Here is a 16,780-nt window from a genome sequence, read left to right on the forward strand (position 1 = left end):
CGACCTACTGATTAGCCCTGAAGTTGGTGCTGTGCTAGAAATCTCAGCCACAAACTGCCGACCTACTGGTAAGCCCTGAAGTTGGTGGGGTGCTAGAAATCTCAGCCACAAACTGCCGACCTACTGATTAGCCCTGAAGTTGGTGGGGTGCTAGAAATCTCAGCCACAAACTGCCGACCTACTGATTAGCCCTGAAGTTGGTGGGGTGCTAGAAATCTCAGCCACAAACTGCCGACCTACTGGTAAGCCCTGAAGTTGGTGGGGTGCTAGAAATCTCGGCCACAAACTGCCGACCTACTGGTAAGCCCTGAAGTTGGTGGGGTGCTAGAAATCTCAGCCACAAACTGACGATCTACTGCTTAGCCCTGAAGTTGGTGGGACGCTAGATATCTCAGCCACAAACTGCCGACCCACTGATTAGCCCTGAAGTTGGTGCGGTGCTAGAAATCTCAGCCACAAACTGCCGACCTACTGGTAAGCCCTGAAGTTGGTGGGGTGCTAGAAATCTCAGCCACAAACTGCCGACCTACTGATTAGCCCTGAAGTTGGTGCGGTGCTAGAAATCTCAGCCACAAACTGCCGACCTACTGGTAAGCCCTGAAGTTGGTGGGGTGATAGAAATCTCAGCCACAAACTGCCGACCTACTGATTAGCCCTGAAGTTGGTGGGGTGCTAGAAATCTCAGCCACAAACTGCCGACCTACTGATTAGCCCTGAAGTTGGTGGGGTGCTAGAAATCTCAGCCACAAACTGCCGACATACTGATTAGCCCTGAAGTTGGTGGGGTGCTAGATATCTCAGCCACAAACTGCCGACCTACTGATTAGCCCTGAAGTTGGTGGGGTGCTAGAAATCTCAGCCACAAACTGCCGACCTACTGATTAGCCCTGAAGTTGGTGGGGTGCTAGAAATCTCAGCCACAAACTGCCGACCTACTGATTAGCCCTGAAGTTGGTGGGGTGCTAGAAATCTCAGCCACAAACTGCTGACATACTGATTAGCCCTGAAGTTGGTGGGGTGCTAGAAATCTCAGCCACAAACTGCCGACCTACTGATTAGCCCTGAAGTTGGTGGGGTGCTAGAAATCTCAGCCACAAACTGCCGACCTACTGATTAGCCCTGAAGTTGGTGGGGTGCTAGAAATCTCAGCCACAAACTGCCGACATACTGATTAGCCCTGAAGTTGGTGGGGTGCTAGAAATCTCAGCCACAAACTGCCGACCTACTGATTAGCCCTGAAGTTGGTGGGGTGCTAGATATCTCAGCCACAAACTGCCGACCTACTGATTAGCCCTGAAGTTGGTGGGGTGCTAGAAATCTCAGCCACAAACTGCTGACATACTGATTAGCCCTGAAGTTGGTGGGGTGCTAGATATCTCAGCCACAAACTGCCGACCTACTGATTAGCCCTGAAGTTGGTGGGGTGCTAGATATCTCAGCCACAAACTGCCGACCTACTGATTAGCCCTGAAGTTGGTGGGGTGCTAGAAATCTCAGCCACAAACTGCCGACCTACTGATTAGCCCTGAAGTTGGTGGGGTGCTAGATATCTCAGCCACAAACTGCCGACCTACTGATTAGCCCTGAAGTTGGTGGGGTGCTAGAAATCTCAGCCACAAACTGCCGACCTACTGATTAGCCCTGAAGTTGGTGGGGTGCTAGAAATCTCAGCCACAAACTGCGGACCTACTGATTAGCCCTGAAGTTGGTGGGGTGCTAGAAATCTCAGCCACAAACTGCCGACCTACTGATTAGCCCTGAAGTTGGTGGGGTGTTAGATATCTCAGCCACAAACTGCCGACCTACTGGCAAGCCCTGAAGTTGGTGGGGTGCTAGAAATCTCAGCCACAAACTGCCGACCTACTGGTAAGCCCTGAAGTTGGTGGGGTGCTAGATATCTCAGCCACAAACTGCCGACCTACTGATTAGCCCTGAAGTTGGTGGGGTGCTAGAAATCTCAGCCACAAACTGACGATCTACTGGTAAGCCCTGAAGTTGGTGGGGTGCTAGAAATCTCAGCCACAAACTGCCGACCTACTGATTAGCCCTGAAGTTGGTGGGGTGCTAGAAATCTCAGCCACAAACTGCCGACCTACTGGTAAAGCCCTGAAGTTGGTGGGGTGCTAGAAATCTCGGCCACAAACTGCCGACCTACTGGTAAGCCCTGAAGTTGGTGGGGTGCTAGAAATCTCAGCCACAAACTGCCGACCTACTGATTAGCCCTGAAGTTGGTGGGGTGCTAGATATCTCAGCCACAAACTGCCGACCTACTGATTAGCCCTGAAGTTGGTGGGGTGCTAGAAATCTCAGCCACAAACTGCCGACCTACTGATTAGCCCTGAAGTTGGTGGGGTGCTAGAAATCTCAGCCACAAACTGCGGACCTACTGATTAGCCCTGAAGTTGGTGGGGTGCTAGAAATCTCAGCCACAAACTGCCGACCTACTGATTAGCCCTGAAGTTGGTGGGGTGTTAGATATCTCAGCCACAAACTGCCGACCTACTGGCAAGCCCTGAAGTTGGTGGGGTGCTAGAAATCTCAGCCACAAACTGCCGACCTACTGGTAAGCCCTGAAGTTGGTGGGGTGCTAGATATCTCAGCCACAAACTGCCGACCTACTGATTAGCCCTGAAGTTGGTGGGGTGCTAGAAATCTCAGCCACAAACTGACGATCTACTGGTAAGCCCTGAAGTTGGTGGGGTGCTAGATATCTCAGCCACAAACTGCCGACCTACTGGTAAAGCCCTGAAGTTGGTGGGGTGCTAGAAATCTCGGCCACAAACTGCCGACCTACTGGTAAGCCCTGAAGTTGGTGGGGTGCTAGAAATCTCAGCCACAAACTGCCGACCTGACCCTTCACAAACACTGCACAAAGAGGAAGCAGGCGGATATAACTGCCGGCCTGACCCATCAACGACACTGCACAACTGGGACGCACGGACTAGACTGAGGCCATGGGCCTGATGCAGGTTCACTTGCAAAAGTAAATTCTCTCGCTAATGGAAAAAACCATATGCACCGCAGGTGGGGCAGATGTAACATGTGAGATAGATTTGGGTGGGGGGTGTGTTTCAAACTGATATCTATATTGCAGTGTAAGAATAAAGCAGCCATTATTTACCCTGCACAGAAACAAAGTAACTCACCCAAATGTAACTGTCTCTGTACATGGACATTCATTAACCCCTTCATGACAGAGCCAGTTTGTGCCTTCATGACAGAGCCCTTTTTTTCAAATCTGACATGTTTCACTTAAGTGGGGATAACTTTTTTTTGCTTTTACTTATCCCAGTGATTTTGAGATTGTTTTCTCGTGACACATTGTACTTCAAGTTAGTGGTAAATTTTCGTCGATACAGTCTGTGTTTTTTTGTGAAAAATACCAAAATATCGTGAAAAAATGGAAAATTTAGCAATTTGCAAAATGTTAAATTTTCTGCTTGTGAGACAAATAATCATACCACTCAAAATAGTTAATAACTAACATAGACCATATGTCTACTTTATGTTTCCATCATTATTTCAACTTCCTTTTAATTTTTTTGGACACTAGGAGGCTTACAATATGAATAGCAAATTCTCAAATTTTCATGAAAATTTCAAACACTGATTTTTTTAGGGACCAGTTCAGTTCTGATGTGACTTTGAGGGACTTGTATGTAAGACACCCCCATAAATGATGCCATTTCAAAAACTGCACCCCTCACAGTATTCAAAACAGCATTTTGGAAGTTTGTTAACCCTTTAGGTGTTTCACAGGAATTAAAACAAAGTGTAGGTGAAATTTCAAAATTTCTTTTTTTTTGCAGAGTTTCAATTTTAATACATTTTTCTAACGAATACAGTAGATTTTACTAGAGAAATGTGACTAAAAATTGATTCCCCCAATTCTTTTGTTTTCAAAAATATCCTATATGTGGCCCTAGTGTGCACGTTGACCAAACCACAGGCTTCATAATAGAAGGAGCACCTACTTGATTTTGGAGCCTCCTTTTTATGAGATTTTTTTTTAGGCACCATGTAGGTTTCTAGGCACCATAAGTGCTAAAAGTTAGGAACCTCCCCCACAAGTCACCCCATTTTGCAATCTACACCCCTCAGGGAATTCATCTAGGGGTATAGTGTACATTTCAAACCCCCAGGGGTTTCACCAATTTTGGTACAACTGGGATGTGAAAATGGAAAATTACATTTTTTTACACAAACATGCAGTTCTGGCTCAAAATTTTTCATTTTCACAAGGAATGAAGGAGACAAAGCACCCCAAAATCTGTGCCCCAATTTCTCCCGAGTACGGCAATGCCTCACATGTGACCAAAAAATACCAGTTGGGTGCATGGCAGGACTCAGAAGGGAAGGAGTGATTTTTGGATTTTGCAGCAAAGATTTTGGTGGAATGAATGGTGGGTGCTATGTTGCATTAGCAAGACTCCCAAAGCACCAATACAGTGGAACCCCCCCACAAGTCACCCCATTTTGCAAAGTACACCCCTCAGGGAATTCATCTAGGGGTATAGTGTACATTTCAAACCCCCAGGGGTTTCACCAATTTTGGTACAACTGGGATGTGAAAATGGAAAATTACATTTTTTTACACAAACATGCAGTTCTGGCTCAAAATTTTTCATTTTCACAAGGAATGAAGGAGACAAAGCACCCCAAAATCTGTGCCCCAATTTCTCCCGAGTACGGCAATGCCTCACATGTGACCAAAAAATACCAGTTGGGTGCATGGCAGGACTCAGAAGGGAAGGAGTGATTTTTGGATTTTGCAGCAAAGATTTTGGTGGAATGAATGGTGGGTGCTATGTTGCATTAGCAAGACTCCCAAAGCACCAATACAGTGGAACCCCCCCACAAGTCACCCCATTTTGCAAAGTACACCCCTCAGGGAATTCATCTAGGGGTATAGTGTACATTTCAAACCCCCAGGGGTTTCACCAATTTTGGTATAACTGGGATGTGAAAATGGAAAATTACATTTTTTTACACAAAAATGTACTTCTGGCTCAAAATTTTTCATTTTCACAAGGAATGAAGGAGACAAAGCACCCCAAAATCTGTGACCCAATTTCTCCCGAGTACGGCAATGCCTCACATGTGACCAAAAAATACCAGTTGGGTGCATGGCAGGACTCAGAAGGGAAGGAGTGATTTTTGGATTTTGCAGCAAAGATTTTGGTGGAATGAATGGTGGGTGCTATGTTGCATTAGCAAGACTCCCAAAGCACCAATACAGTGGAACCCCCCCACAAGTCACCCCATTTTGCAAAGTACACCCCTCAGGGAATTCATCTAGGGGTATAGTGTACATTTCAAACCCCCAGGGGTTTCACCAATTTTGGTACAACTGGGATGTGAAAATGGAAAATTACATTTTTTTACACAAACATGCAGTTCTGGCTCAAAATTTTTCATTTTCACAAGGAATGAAGGAGACAAAGCACCCCAAAATCTGTGCCCCAATTTCTCCCGAGTACGGCAATGCCTCACATGTGACCAAAAAATACCAGTTGGGTGCATGGCAGGACTTAGAAGGGAAGGAGTGATTTTTGGATTTTGCAGCTCAGATTCTGGTGGAATTTTGGTGGGTGCTATGTCGCATTAGCAAGACCCCCCAAGCACCAAGACAGTGGAACCCCCCCACAAGTGACCCCATTTTGCAAACTACACCCCTCAGGGAATTCATCTAGGGGTATAGTGTACATTTCAAACCCCCAGGGGTTTCACCAATTTTGGTATAACTGGGATGTGAAAATGGAAAATTACATTTTTTTACACAAAAATGTACTTCTGGCTCAAAATTTTTCATTTTCACAAGGAATGAAGGAGACAAAGCACCCCAAAATCTGTGCCCCAATTTCTCCCGAGTACGGCAATGCCTCACATGTGACCAAAAAATACCAGTTGGGTGCATGGCAGGACTCAGAAGGGAAGGAGTGATTTTTGGATTTTGCAGCAAAGATTTTGGTGGAATGAATGGTGGGTGCTATGTTGCATTAGCAAGACTCCCAAAGCACCAATACAGTGGAACCCCCCCACAAGTCACCCCATTTTGCAAAGTACACCCCTCAGGGAATTCATCTAGGGGTATAGTGTACATTTCAAACCCCCAGGGGTTTCACCAATTTTGGTACAACTGGGATGTGAAAATGGAAAAGTACATTTTTTTACACAAACATGCAGTTCTGGCTCAAAATTTTTCATTTTCACAAGGAATGAAGGAGACAAAGCACCCCAAAATCTGTGCCCCAATTTCTCCCGAGTACGGCAATGCCTCACATGTGACCAAAAAATACCAGTTGGGTGCATGGCAGGACTCAGAAGGGAAGGAGTGATTTTTGGATTTTGCAGCAAAGATTTTGGTGGAATGAATGGTGGGTGCTATGTTGCATTAGCAAGACTCCCAAAGCACCAATACAGTGGAACCCCCCCACAAGTCACCCCATTTTGCAAAGTACACCCCTCAGGGAATTCATCTAGGGGTATAGTGTACATTTCAAACCCCCAGGGGTTTCACCAATTTTGGTACAACTGGGATGTGAAAATGGAAAATTACATTTTTTTACACAAACATGCAGTTCTGGCTCAAAATTTTTCATTTTCACAAGGAATGAAGGAGACAAAGCACCCCAAAATCTGTGCCCCAATTTCTCCCGAGTACGGCAATGCCTCACGTGTGACCAAAAAATACCAGTTGGGTGCATGGCAGGACTCAGAAGGGAAGGAGTGATTTTTGGATTTTGCAGCACAGATTTTGGTGGAATGAATGGTGGGTGCTATGTTGCATTACCAATACAGTGGAACCCCCCCACAAGTGACCCCATTTTGCAAACTACACCCCTCAGGGAATTCATCTAGGGGTATAGTGTACATTTCAAACCCCCAGGGGTTTCATCAATTTTGGTACAACTGGGCAGTGAAAATGAAAAAAATACATTTTTTTACACAAAAATGTACTTCTGGCTCAAAATTTTTCATTTTCACAAGGAATGAAGGAGACAAAGCACCCCAAAATCTGTGCCCCCATTTCTCCAGAGTACGGCAATGCCTCACATGTGACCAAAAAATACCAGTTGGGTGCATGGCAGGACTCAGAAGGGAAGGAGTGATTTTTGGATTTTGCAGCACAGATTTTGGTGGAATGAATGGTGGGTGCTATGTTGCATTACCAATACAGTGGAACCCCCCCACAAGTGACCCCATTTTGCAAACTACACCCCTCAGGGAATTCATCTAGGGGTATAGTGTACATTTCAAACCCCCAGGGGTTTCATCAATTTTGGTACAACTGGGCAGTGAAAATGAAAAAAATACATTTTTTTACACAAAAATGTACTTCTGGCTCAAAATTTTTCATTTTCACAAGGAATGAAGGAGACAAAGCACCCCAAAATCTGTGCCCCCATTTCTCCAGAGTACGGCAATGCCTCACATGTGACCAAAAAATACCAGTTGGGTGCATGGCAGGACTCAGAAGGGAAGGAGTGATTTTTGGATTTTGCAGCACAGATTTTGGTGGAATGAATGGTGGGTGCTATGTTGCATTACCAATACAGTGGAACCCCCCCACAAGTGACCCCATTTTGCAAACTACACCCCTCAGGGAATTCATCTAGGGGTATAGTGTACATTTCAAACCCCCAGGGGTTTCATCAATTTTGGTACAACTGGGCAGTGAAAATGAAAAAAATACATTTTTTTACACAAAAATGTACTTCTGGCTCAAAATTTTTCATTTTCACAAGGAATGAAGGAGACAAAGCACCCCAAAATCTGTGCCCCCATTTCTCCAGAGTACGGCAATGCCTCACATGTGACCAAAAAATACCAGTTGGGTGCATGGCAGGACTCAGAAGGGAAGGAGTGATTTTTGGTTTTTGCAGCTCAGATTCTGGTGGAATGAATGGTGGGTGCTATGTGGCATTAGCAAGACCCCCGAAGCACGGTGAAATGATGAACCTAATAATCCATAGATGTGTGGTATATTTTGAAACACTCCTTTATACATAGGCCGGGTTTGTCGGGGCAAGTGTCACAGTGGAAAATAGTTTCCTTTCTTATTCCCTTTTTATAGCAAACTTTGCACCTTTTTTGTGTCCTGCCCTTTCTTGCAGTGGAGGGGATTTCGTTGGGAAAATGCTGCCCTGGTACAATACGGGGGCCAGTACTAGAAGTACTGGGGCCCTATGCCTGCTGATTCCCAAATGTTAGGCTCTTTATGACTTCCTCTTGAAAGTGCATAAATGTCCCCCTCTGGCCGGTAGAACGGAATAGCACGTAAGCGTTATACAGTGCCATCTGGATGATATACACGGCCAGCTTCTTGTACCAGATATTTGTTTTCCGCAGGGCACTGTACGGCTTCAGTACCTGATCTGAAAGATCCACTCCGCCCATGTACTTATTGTAATCTAGGATACAATTTGGTTTTGAGGTGTGGGTACTGGTACCTCGTACAGGGATGGAGGTGGTACTGTCTCCATGAATTGTTGTCAGTATAAGGACATCCCTCTTGTCCTTATATTTGACCAACAACAAATTTTCGGTGCATATTCCCCTGCTTTCACCCCTTCTCATTACTTGGGCAATGTGCGTTTTGGGGAGGCCTCTTTGGTTCTTGCGCACAGTACCGCAAGCTGCTGTACCTCTTGAACCAAGGGCCTTAAACAGGGGGATGCTGGTGTAAAAGTTATCCACATAGAGGTGATAACCCTTATCCAGGAAGGGGTGCATTAAATCCCAGACAATTTTTCCACTAACACCTACGAGGGAGGGGGGGCATTCTGGTGGTTCAATTCTTGAATCCTTCCCTTCATATACCCTAAACTTGTGGGTGTACCCTGTGGTGCTTTCACACAGCTTATACATTTTTATGCCATACCTTGCCCTCTTACTGGGAAGGTACTGGCGGAATTTAACCCTTCCTTTAAAATGTATAAGGGACTCGTCGATACTAATACATTTATCAGGGATGTATAGCTCTGCAAATTTGGCACTGAAATGATCAATGACCGGCCTGACTTTGAATAGCCTGTCAAAGGTGGGATCATCTCTGGGTGGGCACTGTGCATTATCGGTGTAATGTATAAATTTATGGATTGCCTCAAAACGAGCCCGGGGCATGGCCATACGGTGAAATGGGGTGCTGTACAGAACATCTGTACTCCAATATTGCCTAATTTGTGGCTTTTTTACTATGCCCATATGTAACACCAGACCCCAAAACGTCATCATCTCTACTGCATCTACAGGGGTCCACCTAGCAAATGATGACGTGGGGTTTTGAGCAATAAACTGCTGGGCATATAAATTAGTTTGGTCCACCATTAAATTTATAAAATCATCAGAGAAAAATAATTTAAAAATGTCAATTTCTCTGAGACCTGTTGAATCAAATTGGATTCCTGGGATGGCCAAAAACTCAGGAACCTGGGGCTCAAAATTGTCTGGTGGTGGGGTCCATACGAGATCAATTATTGGGGGGGGGGTCTCAGCTGCTCTACGGGGGCGTCTTTGAGGGGGTCCCTCATCATCAGAGGAGGAAGAGGAGCTTAAGACAAATCCTTCAAATTCCCCGCTTGCCTCACTGGCTGTGTCAGAGTCAGAGGCAAGCATGGCATATGCCTCCTCCACCGAATACATTCTCCTGGATGACTGGGACGACATTTGGGATGACATTTGGGATGCCATTTATATTTTTGTGTTACTGGTAGTGAAATGTTTCAACACGTGTATAGTGTAGGGGGGGGTACAAACTTTATTTCAACACAGGGGGTATGTAGTGTGTAGTGTGTATGTAGTGCAGAAAAAAAAATACAAAAATAAAAAAATTGAAGGGTTCAAAAAAAAAAAATGGAAGGGGTTAAAAAAAAATGGAAGGGGTTAAAAAAAAATGGAAGGGGTTAAAAAAAAAAAATGGAAGGGGTTAAAAAAAAAAAAGGTCCTGCGCCAAAAATTGAGCACAGATGTTGGTCAGTAACGTCCGTCACTGAACAGCGCTCAAAGGCAACAGGAATTTGATCCAAAAAAAAAAAAAAATAGATCAACCCTGTGCCGAAAAAGCTGATCAGTGATGTACGTCACTGATCAGCGCACAGTGGCCACAGGACACACACAAAATCACAGTGTGTGTAAAAAAAAAAATGTAAAAAAGACCCCACAGCACTCACAAAAAATAAAAAAAGGTGATCAGTGATGCGACACTGATTACCAGTGAGGGGCAGCAGGTGCACAACCTTTGGTGGTACTGACAGGTATATATAAAAAAAAAAACCTCTGCACCCCTAAAAAGTTGCTGATCACCTCAGATATAGTGATCAGCACAAAAGGCGGGGGCAGCAGACACAAAATTTAGCACTCTCTATCACTCTCTGTCACTATCTCTCTCTATCTCTCTATCTCTCACTATCTATCACTCTATGACACTGCAGCAGCAGCACTGACAGGTATATCTATATATAAAAAAAAACCTGCGCCCCCAAAAAGTTGCTGATCAGTTAATTTATACTGATCAGCACAAAAGGGGGGGCAGCAGTCAGTTATATAAAAAATATATAGCACAATCTGTCACTATCTCTCTATCTCTCTCTCTCTATCTCTCTCTATCTCTCTCTATCTATCTATAGCTCTATCACACTGCAGCAGCACAAAATATAGCACTAGGCCTCTCTATCTCTCTCTATCTCTCTCTATCTCTTTCAGTTATATAAAAAATATATAGCACAATCTGTCACTATCTCTCTCTCTATCTCTCTCTCTCTATCTCTCTCTATCTCTCTCTATCTCTCTATCTATAGCTCTATCACACTGCAGCAGCACAAAATATAGCACTAGGCCTCTCTATCTCTCTCTATCTCTCTCTATCTCTCTCTCTCTAACTCTCTCTCTATCTAATAAATCGCAGCAGCACAAGATGTCACAGGATGTCACAAGATGTCACAAGCATAAGCAATATCAATGATCAGGTAAGTATTTTGGATGGGTTCTGGTCAGTATAGGCGGCAGCTGGGCACGGTGACCGCACTGCACGCTATTCCAGACCGGAATGGCGTCTGCAGTGCAGTCACCGTTAGTTTAAACCCCCCTCCATGGCTGTGATTGGTCCGACGAACCAATCACGGCCTTTGGGGGCGGGAGGGGTGAGGTGGGGTGACACCAGTGTCACCCTTACACCCCGCGGTGATTGGTGCTGTACTTTACAGCACCAATCACCTCCGATCCCGTGTCACCGGCGAACGTTATTCGCCGGTGACACAGAAAACGCTGTGAATGGCTGTTCACAATGAACAGCCAATCACAGCGATCGCCGACGGGGGGGCGGCATCGCCGCCCCCCCTGGGCATGCACGGACATGTCTGCTGTCAGGGACAGCAGACATCGTCCCTCTGTCACTGCGTCTCTAGACGCAGTGACAGTTTTAAGCCATGACGTATATATACGTCAACGGTCGGGAAGTACTTCCCGGCCATGACGTATATATACGTCAAATGTCGTGAAGGGGTTAACATGCATTACTGTGGAAATAAATAATAATAAAGAGAATATACTAATCATCAGATTATATTAAGCTGTTCCAATTGATTTTGTCATTAAAACCATTAGTTTCCTTTATTTACAGCTTTTTGCCTCACAACAATTCACTTACCTGATCAATCATGAGGTATGTGAGCCCAGAAATAGAATGACCCACGGCTTTACAATGACGCGCCATCGGCTGTATATGTGTGTGTGTGCGTGTATATATATATATATATGATACACTCACACATGCTCATCGGCACAACGACATGGGTGCCAGTGCCCACTTGGCGCAGGACACTATGCTGTGCACCGGCTAATGCTTTTCAATGAGCTGAGGGTGCAACCATTCCCAAGGTGGACTCGCAGCCTTGCGAATAAACCAGAATAACCCCCTGTCTACTGTGAAAGACGTGACAGACATCAGATAAATGTCTTGTTATTAAATCCCAGTATACGGACTCTCCCATGGGATAACTGGCGCCATAATCCAAGGATGAAGGGCTCAAAAAACCAGTCCGGCCAGGTTTTCAACAAACTGGTTCTGTTGCCAACACCCAGTAGTAAAGAATCTTTATGGAGAAACCAGCCATGAAGTAAAGTATATATAAATATTCATGACCAGATCAGGGTAGTGGATTTGTAATTGGTGCAGATGTTTAATGGCATCTCTCGTGCGCCAGGGCTAAAACAATGTAGGTCACCAAGCAGTGGCCGTGGTATGTAGTAGTCACTACAACTGGCAGCGGTGGGTACCTAGCGGGTACCAGCGGTGGGTACCTAGATACCCTGCAAGCCTACATGCATGACCGGATGTTTGCAAATGGGTATGGAGATATCCGATATGGGCGGAGACATCTGGAAGGACGCCTCGCTGGAGCTTGATGGATTTAGGTCCCCATACTACTGCCCACTTTTATAATGAATGGCCCAATACTTTATTTCTACAAAGGAGGGGACACTGTTACATTCTTTAAATGATATCTAGAAGCTGATTGGTTGCTTTGGGCAATGTCTCCAGTCCTCTATAGAAGGTTTGAACAATCCCCCCCAGAGCTTTAAACGAAAGATGTGAGGAAAAGAGGTTGGAGATGTGGAAATGTAAGCAAGGCCGCCCCGCACACTGGGTCCCTCCCCGTGATGTGACCGCAGCATTGTGCGGCCGCATCCCTATTGTTCCAGTGTTTCCCTATATAGCGAAGGGCTCACACACAGTGGCCCTTATTCAGATCTGATCGTAGTACAAATTTGTTCTCAAACTGGGCAAAACCATGTGCACTGCAGGTGGGGCAGAGATAGATTTGGGTGTGTTAAAACTAAAATCTAAATTGCAGTGTAAAAATAAAGCAGCCAGTATTTACCCTGCACAGAAACAATATAACTCACCCAAATCTAACTCTCTCTGCACATGTTACATCTGCCCCACCTGCAGTGCACATGGTTTAGCCCAGTCTGAGAACACATTTGTACTGAGATCAGATCTGAATAAGGGCCTAAGGGTAGCCAGCTGGCTGTACAGCCTAGGTGTGAAGTCAGTCACCGGAAGAACATGGTGGTCCGCCATCTTTCTGAATGCAACGGCAGTTCCGGAGCTCATGCATTCGCTGGAATGTGTGTGCACATGCGCAGAACATTAACGAAAAGCGCCTGATAGCGATTACTGCAATCTACCATCCTTTTGACTTCGGCCCAATACTGTATACAGGGTGAGATATTGTACACTGTGAGTATGAAAAAACTCAGGAGCCCGAGGTGTGCTCCCACCACCAGTGCTGTGCCTAAACACGTGCATAGGGGGTCGTGCGTTCAAATGGACCCTCTCTCAAAGGAGAAGGGCCCCGTTACTCCCCTAATCCCTCTCAGCCATAAGGCCGAAGAGGGGAAAAAAGGGATCGGTGGGTCCTCTTCGCCGGAGCTAAGAGAGACCCGCTTTCCTCAACCCCCGGAAGGGTCAGGATGGTGGGTCCTCTGCACCGAAGGTTTGGAGAAACCCGCATTAGGCTTCCCTCCGCCTTGCAGTTCGGGGTCGTCCTCAGGGGGACCGAAGCTCTCCCCAAAAGGAGTGAGCTTCGGTACATTGGGGAGTGAATGGCCCATAAGGGTCAAAGACACAACCCAAAAAAAAAAAGGAAGAGAAATAAATAATAAAGAGGACCCGAGCCAGAAGGCCGGGGTGGGGGTGTGAAAAATTGTCCTACCCCATCCAAAAGGATGAGGTAAGGACGTGCAGCCTAACCTAGAGGGGAAGTGCGCAGTGCAAGTGCCATACTTGTGCAAGGTGATTTTTGGGATCACCCGTGCATGTTCGGCACCCCCGAGTTTCCCCGGGGGCACAGTGCAGCCTCGGACTCCAGGCAGCCGACCGATCAGCGTCCGACCAAGTGTTTCTTTGCTCCCATCATAGAGCATTTTCCAGCCTCCGGCATGGGAATGGGTACTCCACTGGGCTTTTCGACTGACTCCCTTAGGGGCTGCGACCCCCTCGGAAGAGCAATCTACTCAGTCTCAGTGTTTCTCCGATCCCAAGGTTTAGATACTAAGCTGGGCCTTTCGTGGTCTCCCCTTCAGAGGCTACGAACCTCTGGAACAGGAGCCATCTACTCAGTCCCAGCCTTTCTCCACTCCTTGGGAATGGATACTAGACTGAGCCTTTCGCTGTCTCATCCTTCGGGGGCTACGAACCCCGTCAAGAGAGCCAGACTACTAGGCCCAGTGTTTCTCCCCCCCTCTCACCAGTGGGTTTACGGAAACAACACCTCCTACCACTGGCAGAGGTGAAGGTACTCAGCCAGACTTTTCACCACTCCCAGGCATGAGGGGTCCCACACCCTTCGCCCATCAGAGCAGCTACTCAGTCCAGCCTTTCTCTGTTCTCTGCCAGAGGCCAGTCCATACCCACTGATAAGAACAGATACTACACTTGTTCTTAGCCAAAAGGGATATTGTACACTGTGAACGGCTTTTAATACACGTAATAGTCTTCTTTGTGTCCTAACATTGGTAATAGATGTGTGAGCCCATCCGCTGGAGACAGAAGTAAGCCGCGGGATATAAGCCCCTTGCACCCCGTGTGGTTATAGCAGGGCAGATCGAGTGCACAGCCAGGGATGGGGAATAAGCGGCACTCCACATGGCTGGGAACCTGATATACTTCATATGCGAGGACTATGACAATATACAGCATTAGCAATTCATAGCAGCTGTGCTAATTGCAAACTGGCTCCATTATCATGTGTTGGGCGTGGTGGGACCTGAGTAATTATTGCTGATTATATAATATGACACTACATAGCATGATCTCTGCGCTAATAACTCCCAATCTGTGCAATCACATTTAGGTCATGTCAAATGTCAGAGAAGCCTGTACTACAGCTAACAAGCCCCTCCCACTTCATATCAGTCTCCTCCCATTGCCATGAATGTGTGGCTCTACACTTAGCAAGTGGTGGCAGCATAGTATTCTCTGTGCTGTACAATGCAGACATTCCCTTCCAGTACTGAGATCATCCAGCCAGGACTGGGGAACTGGGGAGGATCCGTAGGGGGCGGGGGATGGAGAATACAGCACATTTACTAAGATGACGGATTCTCCTTATTCCTATCTTCCGATGGTGAAGCCATTCGAGTACATAAGAGGAAGGGTAGTAGTTTCCCAGAGCGCCCTGGGACTCAGAACATCTCGTATTTTTTTAATAAATGAGTTTTTCACTAAGTATTTTATATAGTGGATGTTTATGGATTAGGATCTGATGGGCCATACACACTGGGCGATTACAGACCCATTTCTAAGCCACCTGACTACATCACTAGGAAATGAAGTACGGATCGCAGTGTATGGCCACCGGCAACAACGATGATGCACAGTCCCGTGCGTTGGTTTATACGGTAATGTAGTATACATCTAGTCATCGCCTGTGTTGTCTCCTTTGAGAACACTGGCCGTGACATATTGCTCGGCACACATTGCTGATGCAGCGCTGTGTGCTGACCGATCTGAGCTGACCGAACTGAGCGGAGCGATCTGAGCTGACCGAACTGAGCGGAGCGATTTGAGCGATCTGAGCTGACCGATCTGAGCGGAGCGATCTGAGCTGACCGAACTGAGCGGAGCGATCTGAGCGATCTGAGCTGACCGAACTGAGCGGAGCGATCTGAGCGATCTGAGCTGAGCGATCTGAGCAGTACAAGCTTGCTCAGTGTGAAGGCTCAACTCGCTCCATGTGTGCGGGGCGTTTCCATTGGAAATAATGTATCTGTTTAGTGGAAATGGATATAAACCAATGTAATAAATCCACAGCATAATAATCATCCTCTCACCCTCTATGTATTCACTACATTCTAACAATGTGTATTGTAGATGTTTATGAATGATATCGCTCTGTTACCATTGTAAATAAGGTATCTGGTCTGTGGATGCGGATATAGATTTGTATATTTATTACAAACATCTCACACTTTATAAATATATAATTTTCTTAATTTAAACATTATGTGCTGAGGATGTTTCTGGATTAAGACTGAATGGTACTTATGTAATATCTGGGCTCCCATTTTTCTTATGAGACCGCGTCCGCTCGCCACACTATATAAAATCAACTCCATGCGTATTTGGATAGTAGGGGTATGAAAAAATGGGGTGCATTTGACATGGGAGCCCAGATAATACATAAGTACCGACTGAATTGTTTACATCATAGTTCCCTCCCCTCCTGCATTCTGCAGGAGACTCCCTGACATAGCAGCAATCTCCCTCATTAGTCTAGCAATCTCCCTCATGTCACCTAGCCCACATTACACTGTTACATCATAGTTACCTCCCCTCCTGCATTCTGCAGGAGACTCCCTGACATAGCAGCAATCTCCCTCTCTCCCTCATTAGTCTAGCAATCTCCCTCATGTCACCTAGCCCACATTACACTGTTACATCATAGTTACCTCCCCTCCTGCATTCTGCAGGAGACTCCCTGACATAGCAGCAATCTCCCTCTCTCCCTCATTAGTCTAGCAATCTCCCTCATGTCACCTAGCCCACATTGCACTGTTACATCATAGTTACCTCCCCTCCTGCATTCTGCAGGAGACTCCCTGACATACAGTAGCAGCAATCTCCCTCTCTCCCTCATTAGTCTAACAATCTCCCTCATGTCACCTAGCCCACATTACACTGTTACATCATAGTTACCTCCCCTCCTGCATTCTGCAGGAGACTCCCTGACATAGCAGCAATCTCCCTCTCTCCCTCATTAGTCTAGCAATCTCC

At 46.1% G+C, this 16,780-nt stretch overlaps 2 protein-coding genes across 36 annotated transcripts in view; one reads left to right on the forward strand and one right to left on the reverse strand.

The window, feature by feature from the left end:
• Nucleotides 1-16,780, reverse strand: part of LOC146049607 (immunoglobulin superfamily member 11-like) — a 571,199-nt gene that overhangs the window by 193,395 nt on the left and 361,024 nt on the right. The window lies entirely within an intron of this gene.
• Nucleotides 1-16,780, forward strand: part of LOC146049602 (uncharacterized) — a 37,510-nt gene that overhangs the window by 4,090 nt on the left and 16,640 nt on the right. The window lies entirely within an intron of this gene.

This window comes from Crinia signifera, chromosome 12 (genome assembly GCF_055691185.1).
Source record: "Crinia signifera chromosome 12, ASM5569118v1, whole genome shotgun sequence".
NCBI lineage: Eukaryota > Metazoa > Chordata > Amphibia > Anura > Myobatrachidae > Crinia > Crinia signifera.